The following is an 8,249-nucleotide window of genomic DNA, read 5'->3' on the forward strand; positions in this document are numbered from 1 at the left end:
TGTGCCAGACATTTCAAATGTAGGACGACGCTGCACGTCAAGATTTATATCCACTGCCTGCATTTCATAACCACAGTGCTTTCCCAAGTTCCACCTGTTTTCATTTGCAATTAGCAGACAAAGTTAATAATAAAATCTTCTGATACAGTTTTTTAATACCACAGTACTTGCAGTCATATCATTGTAATTACTTTTTGGGGATAATTATGCAGTGAAAATCTGGTATCATGACACACAGTGTGCAGATGACTAAAAAACACAACAGCAGCAGACCAAAGCTGGAACACATTATTCTATCTAACTATGAAAATGTACCATCACATTTGTTTCACCTTCCAAATCAGTGCAGAACACAAGCCTTTGTTTAAACCCTTTTACTGTCTGTAATGTGGCAAACTAATGGTTAGTTCACTGACCCAGCCTCCTGGGAAATGCCAGATTTTATGTGTACTTCGGTGTAGCCAGGCTGTCTGGATAGATGATAGTGAGCATACTGTTCATGATGTTCTCTTCTGTTCAGACAGACATTTAAAAGAGCTAGTAAAGGCTATATACATACATAAATATATATATTTTCACAGTAGCTAGTGGTTGTTGTCAGAGAATGATTAGAGGCGGAACCAATGGCAGTGCAGTAGTTTGTATTGTTTCCTCACAGTAAGAAGGTCGTGGGTTTGAATCAAATGACCAGTTTGGGGCCTTTATTTGGAGTTTGGAGGCTCTCTCTGGTTTCCTGCCACAATCCAAAGACACGTATGTTGAGGTTAATTGGTAATTCTAAATTGGCTGTAGATAGGAATGGTTTTCTGTGATAGACTGGTGACTTGTCCATTCATGACAGCTTAGATAGGCTCCAGCACCCCCTGTGACCCTGAATTGGATAAGTGGAAGAAGATGGATGGATAGCCTAAGGTTTCATTTCAGCAAATGCACCTACTAGAAGACCTTTCACCTTCCAGTGTGCAAAATCGTCTTCTGTCTTAAGATTTTGGCACACTACTATGAGCTGTCTGTTAAGAGAGATGATACCATTTGTGTTTTAAATTTGGTTTTAGTTTTATTTACAGATCCAAGACCTAATTGTGTGCAAACAATGACATCACAACTGATAAAAATAATTGCTGAGCCGACTAAAATCACACCCAAACTAAGTGCTCCATACCTGACCTCATACCTTCACATAAAACCACAAGCACAAATGATTAAGCTTGTGGCATGTTTTTCCTTAGATGGAAGGGTGATTTCCCGCAGTGTGGCTGTGTGAGCATACGTTGGTGATACACACACACACACACACACACATGCAAACACAACAATAATCGAAGCAGCACGCAGGGACGGACTTGGAGACAAAAAAAACAAACATAGTTCAGATATGAGGCTAATTTGTTTAGGGGGATGTTTGTCACCTTTCCTGTTTCTCTATTACTCAACAGCTGCTAAACTCTTTGATTAGTTCCTGTCATGCATATATGTGTGTTTGTATGTTTGAGTCTGTGGCCTAAACGTGAATCTCTGATTCCAAGAAGCTTCTAGAATAGCAGAAGAAGACACAACTTTCAAAACTGTCACATCACCTCTGCTCCTCATTCTCCCCTTGCAGGCTTACGTTGCACAGTGAGGCTCAGTGACAGATGCTGATTGCATTTGAAACATTTCAAAGTTTGTGTGTTCTTTCTTTCTTTCTTTCTTTCTTTCTTTCTTTCTTTCTTTCTTTCTTTCTTTCTTTCTTTCTTTCTTTCTTTTGTAATCATTTGCCTGCAGTATATAACACCCCCGTTGCGCCTTCATCAGAAGCTGTTGCTTGGTGCCGTGAGAACAACATCCCAGAGAAGTGCTGCAAATAAACTCGACAGTCACAGATCAAATCTAGCGCTACAGTCAGTATATGTGTGAATGCTGTGTTCTCCATTACGATCTTCACAGCAACTGCAGCAGTCAGTCACTTTAGTACAATGACAAAGCCACTATTGAAATGTGGCTATGCTAATTCTTTTAATAGAACCAGTACATAGCACGAGCTGGTAGTGATGGAGGTGACCTTTTTTTTTTAAATCCAGACAGCAAATAACTTAAAAGATATATCCTATCTTTTCTCTCTGCTCTCTGCTCTCAGCGTTATCTCTTCCCACCTCTCTCTGTGTCTCTCTAACGGCCCTGCTTCCTCGGCTCTCCTGCAGGGCCCAACATGCCTTGCCAGAAGCATACTCATTATTTATGCCACTGCAAATGTACCACAACAATGTAAAATTACTTTTGCATCTGTTACGAGTGTATAATTCACTTCTAAAAGGAGGCTATTAGTTCTATTAAACAACCTTTTTTTTGGTCACATCATGCTGTGTCTGTAGTTAGACTAACTTATAATTACTGCAGATAGAATATTCTTATAAGATTCAAGGAAGAGCACGAGTGATAGAACACGAGGATGATGCAGGATTACATTACAGACTGCAATATTTCTTCTGTGCATGACAGGATGGACAGATTAGTAGCTGTCAGCGATAAGTGGGAGGAAAGCAAGAAAAGAGAGGAAACATTCAGGAGAGATGACAGGTACCTATAACCAAAAGCTAAAAAATATGGAATTTAAAGTGTTCACAGGACAGATTTGCTTCGGTGAGATTTGAGAGACCTTTCGCTGTCTGTCATTTTGTTTGTCCACTGTGAAGAATGTGGCCACAGTGTTGTCAGTGCCAGATCTGAGTCTGGTCTTCCTACCCTTGGCTGATCGCTCCTCATTTCAACAGGCGCCTCTCTGTCTCTCAATAGCTCAGTCTGTACCCATCCCATGTCCCCCTCAATTTCAGAAGAGGGGGATAAAGAGGATGAGGCGACAAAACAAGAGGGCTCTTTTGTGGCTGTTGAGGAGGAAAGAGATGGTTGTCTGACTCTCCCTGTCATAGGCCCCTTCTGGCAAAAATAATTGGAAAGTAATAAGAACTCAAACACAATAACAACACCCAATAGACCCACAAAATGGGTGTGGATGCTGATTTCTAGGTCAGACAAAGCGGGAGAGGAGAGATGATGTATGTCAGTAGGTTTGACTGAGGGTGGGAAGGGGGTGTCATGAGGTAGGTGGTTGGTGTGTACATAATATACTTGCAAAATGGCATAAACTGTGAGTCACCAGGAGCTCAGAGATCAGTGAAAATCCCTCACCATGCTAGTCTGGATTATGATTTATATCAGTGACGTGGAGTATTGTCGGGACTCTGTTCAGAAGGTTGTTCATGCAAGATGAGTAATCAACTTGTGGAGTAGGTTGAAAGGTTTGAGTCTGACTGACTCATTTTGAAACAAGATAAGTATAAAAGGATCTCACACATGTGATTTTCACAGCTATATACACTATATCAAGCAAAGAAGAAGTTATATTAAAGTTCAACTGTTTTTTAGATATTTTCTAAATATTTCTAGATAGAAAATACGAGTGGAGTACTACATTAGCATTAGGTTGTAACCTAGTTGGTTAATGCTCACAGCTTGCAACTGAGCCTATAAATGCTATATTTGATTCATTCTTCTGCTTTTCCCCCCTTTGTTTTTGTTTAGGAAAGGCTGTCTAAGAAAGCCCAAGCACTTCAGCATGCTGAGAAATCCAAGAACTGGCACGCCCTGTCATACACACCAACTGGTCGCTTAGTTAGGTAAACCTATTCAACTGCCTGTTACTGCAAATATCTGATCAGCCAATCCTATCAGATCAACTCGGTGCATTTAGGCATGTAGACATGGTCAGGATGACCTGCTGAAGTTCAAATTGAGCATCAGAATGAGGAAGAAAAGGGATTACATGTCTTTGAACGTGGCATGGTTCCAGTGCCAGACAGGCTGGTCTGGGTATGTCAGAAAAATCCTGGATTTCTCAATTTCTGTTACGACACTTGGTTAATAGGGTAGAAATTAACAATAAAAAACACGGGGATGGATCAGTAGTTCAGGCTTGTAGTAGAGGTGTTGTAATGGTACGGGGGATATTTTCTTGGCACTTTCTTGTGCCTCTTAGTACCAACTGAGCACTGTTCACCTCAGTATTGTGTCATCCCTTCATGACCATGGCGTACCAATCTTCTGATGGCTGCTTCCAGCGTGTCACAAATCTCAGATCATCTTAAACTGGTTTCACATGACAGTGAGCTTCTTGTACTCAAATGGCCTTCACAGTCCAATAGAGCACCTTTGGGGTGTGGTGGAACTGGAGATTCACATCATGGATGTGTAACCAACAAACCTGCAGCAACTGTATGATGCTCTCATGTCAACATTGACAGAAATCTTTGAGTAATGTTTTCAGCACCTTGTTGATTCTGTTCCATGCAGAATTAAGCTAGCTATGAAGGCAAGCTGCTTTAATTCTTTAGTCAACTTTAATCAACACTTTATCAGCAGTTTTGTTAAATGAAAGCTTAAATGAATGCTGATATATGACAAGAAGTTGACATCAAGGCACACATTGATAACACTTACCGAGTAAGGGTGAGCGAGCAGAAATTCAGATCTGTGACGCGAAGTGCGCAGAAAGACGTCATTTAAAGAGCAATCAAACTTAGTTTCTAAGTAAAAAATTGATGCTAAACCTTCTTCTCACTTCACAGTTTCTTGTAAATATGAATTTGATTTATTGCGTATCACTTCTTAATTTCGCATGTCTACATTTGAGAAACTGTCCCAATCAGCGGACTCTCTTCCAGTAAGGAGACACACTCAGTGCTTTACATGCGTAAAACACTTGTTTTTTTTAAATGTCATTTGTTTTTCAAGAGCACACCGTGGTGATTTTTTCTACTGCTTCTCTCAGATAGGCAGTGCAATAGGGGAATAACTCAACAGTAATTTAGAGAGCATTAATAGCAGTGACTAAAGGTGTCTGTGGGTATGCTTCCAACGCTCAGAAATGCACACTTACATCAGGGGTAAATGGAAGGAGGCAAAAAAGACGGCACAAGAAAGAACAATTGCGGTAAATAAAAAAAATTACTTTATCAAAAGTGATTTTAGTTAGTCACTATAAAATCTTTAACCTTCAACAGAGCGAGTGTTTGTGGGGGTGTATGAGAAAGCTCTGTTATCTTTTCTCTTTCCTCACCTCAGACTGTGAAGAAAAACATCTATTCACATCATCTTCCCACACAGCACCAACCTCTGCTATTCCATCAAAGCGGAAATATAATTAATGACGTTATTGTCATGTATAGCTTGCACTTGGATGCCAATCGCACACACTGAGATGTCAGGCAGCATCATAATCCCCCTCATGTTGGCAGCACTGCTAGGGGTGAATGGGTCTGTTTGTGTTTAGCCTGCCCAGAGCAGAGCCCCTTCAGTGGGATAGAGGATCAGCCATTTTTTCTTGTGGCCCTGTGGCTCTGGGATCAGCAGGGTGCAAGGAATTACACGACCACATACAGGGAAATGTGCTGGCCGCTCAACGACATTCAGTTTCTATTTTTTCCTCTAGATATGTCAAGTAACTTAAATTGACAAAAACAAACCACTTTCCTTGAAAATACTTGTAAAATCAGGCGAAGTCTCCTGAAAACCATTCACATAAGGGGATCTTCAGGGTTGCTTTGTTCCTTAGTTGTAATCAAACAAGAGGAGGATTATTTGATGTTTCAGCTGATATCTGTGTTCCCAGTTAAAGACAAAGCCGTGCAAACATCAAAGATCCAAATTCAAGTTAGCTTCAATATTTAGCAAGGCTAAAAGGGATCGATGTGGAGTCTTGTTTGTCAAACAACTTCACAAATCTTTTCTGGGGTTTGTGGACACAGTGGATTTCAGGGCATCATTACAATTGCGTCAACGCGTTGCTCCGGTACGTTTGTGGCTGACGCTTTCCGACATGTGTCACGTCTTGTGTGTAAACCGATGCAGAAAGGATCGGTTGATGGAAGGTCATCGTGAAGCTCGAGGAATCCGAGTTGACAGCTTTGGTCCTGACATCACGTATCTGCCAGGGCTTCAGCACACACTGTACTTACTGTATGTCTCAGTGGCTTCAGATTTAAAAAAAAAAAAGAAAAGAAAAAAAGACCCATTCACAGTTATTTGATACAAACGTTTGCTTGCTGGTTTGCTTTATTAAAGAAAAGACCTGCAGCAGTTATGCAAATAAAAGAATTCTGACTAATACTTTGTGAGTAGGTAGCCATCTCTTTAGTTGACTGAATGATTTCAACGCTGATTGTGTAAAATAGAGATTAAAACGAATGTCAAACAGTTCATTTTAATCTCTGTGAACTTAAGTTTGACCTGGTTTTTGCCTGTGGAGTAATACTTCTGCTCTTCTTTCTGCTAGAAAAAAAGCACTCAAAGTATTTTCTTACTACAAGCCTCATTCACCATTCATACACGCACATTCATACGAGTCCTTTTATGTATGCTTAACCTAACATTTAAGGCCTTTACACAGATGATGGATGAAATTTGTGCGATAAAACATTTTTTCAGACTCACTTATTCATAATGTAGACATTCACACCATCTGGGGAATTTTGCAGGATGGATTTGCACCATTTGTTTCAGATCACACTTGATATTTCCTGTGTTTATCATGCAAATTAACATATCTGATCAATCTGACCATTGCATTTAGTACCAATGCTAAAAACATGCACTGGTACTGAATATGCAATGATACAGACATAGGAAAATAATACTCGTTCGCCTCAGACGCACAGGTTGATTTACTCTGGGTCAATCGACTCTTTTGCTATTTCTCTGCCTCCTCAGATGTGGTCCCATCTCTGCTGACATTAGCTCAAACTGCCCCACTGACATCTTGAAATATGTCAGAAAGCGGCCGTGATACAGTTTCAGCACCTCGATCAAACCATGAAATTCTCCCTACTGCTCCCAGAATCTCTGTTTCTTCCTTTTCTTGTTTAGACACATCGGCTCCAAACATCATTACTTGATGTTGACCTCAATTGTTTTTTGTAGTGAGCATGAACTTTTGGCAAAATTGCAAAATTTTCGGTGTGTATATATGTTACAAAAAATGCCGTGTCTTTTTTTTTTTTTTTGCAAGGCACTGTAAAGGCCTCACACTCTGATGGAAGAACTGTGGAGACTCAATGTTTGGTATTTTGCCCAGGGATACTTCAACATACCTCCCGAGCCACAGCCACAGCTTCTGACCTGCCTCATCTCTTATGCTCCAAAGTTATGAGTGATGATTAAATTGAAAAAAAAAAACAACTTGGCACAGACACAGAACATCTATTTGTTGATAATTTAACATGAATATTAATATACAGTCATGACAGCAGCTTTTACCCCACCCCTTAAAATGATTTTTGATTCAAGAAGATGGTGAAGTTGACTTTGCATCACTTGTGTGATGAAAACAAAAAACAGAAACACCATTTATTATCTACCGTTCACTTTAGAGGTCACGTGCTACTGCAATAACGTGCACGTCTGAGCCATGTGATCAGAGCCGTTGTCCTTAGTGTGGTTAGCAGACCTTTCAGAGTTCATTCCTGCTACTGGAAACGCTGACGTGACTTCATGATTGAATACAGTAAATGTTCTCAAATGTCAATCATGGCAGCTTCATCAGCAGGTGGTGTTTACAGTTGTTGCATATTTTTTTTGTCAAAATTTCTACTCAGTTTTTCAACTGCAATTGAATCGAGTGCGACAAGTAAGCACTTAATAAGCAAGCAGTGATCTTACATTCTGCAACGTTCATATTTATTTATATTGTGCTTTACATACGGAATTAAATGATTACCATGTTTCACCATGACTGTCACTGCCAAGTTAAAAACCCCTTAAAAAGTGGCAGTAATTTTGGTTTTTAGGGAAACTGAGACCATATATGATGTGTGTTCAATAATTAAGGCATAAATGTTTGTAGACAAATGAGTGTGAACCAGCAAAAACCAAAAATCTCTTATCCACATTGCTCTCTATGTCAGTGACACTTTAACTCTTGTCCTCTTCAGTCAGAGGCAGCACATGAGGCTATCAGGATGTAATGAAACTTTTAAGCTGAATGTTGTTCAGGTTGGCCAAGTTAGGTCAACCCAGCGTCCATAAACTTTCAATATTTAAATTGAAAATTTCCCAGTTAAAGGCTTATATGTGCTGTCCAAAATCCTGGATGTTAGAGCCAATGATTACAACAAGCGGCTGTGGATCTGGAAGTCGAGGAGGTCGTCCACTTATCTGAAGGTGGGTGGTTTAATGTGTGGCTCAGTCTGCATGTTGAAGTGTCCTTGGCTGTTAGTATG

The sequence above is a fragment of the Rhamphochromis sp. 'chilingali' genome (assembly GCF_963969265.1).
Source record: "Rhamphochromis sp. 'chilingali' genome assembly, chromosome: 13".
Taxonomy (NCBI): Eukaryota; Metazoa; Chordata; class Actinopteri; order Cichliformes; family Cichlidae; genus Rhamphochromis; species Rhamphochromis sp. 'chilingali'.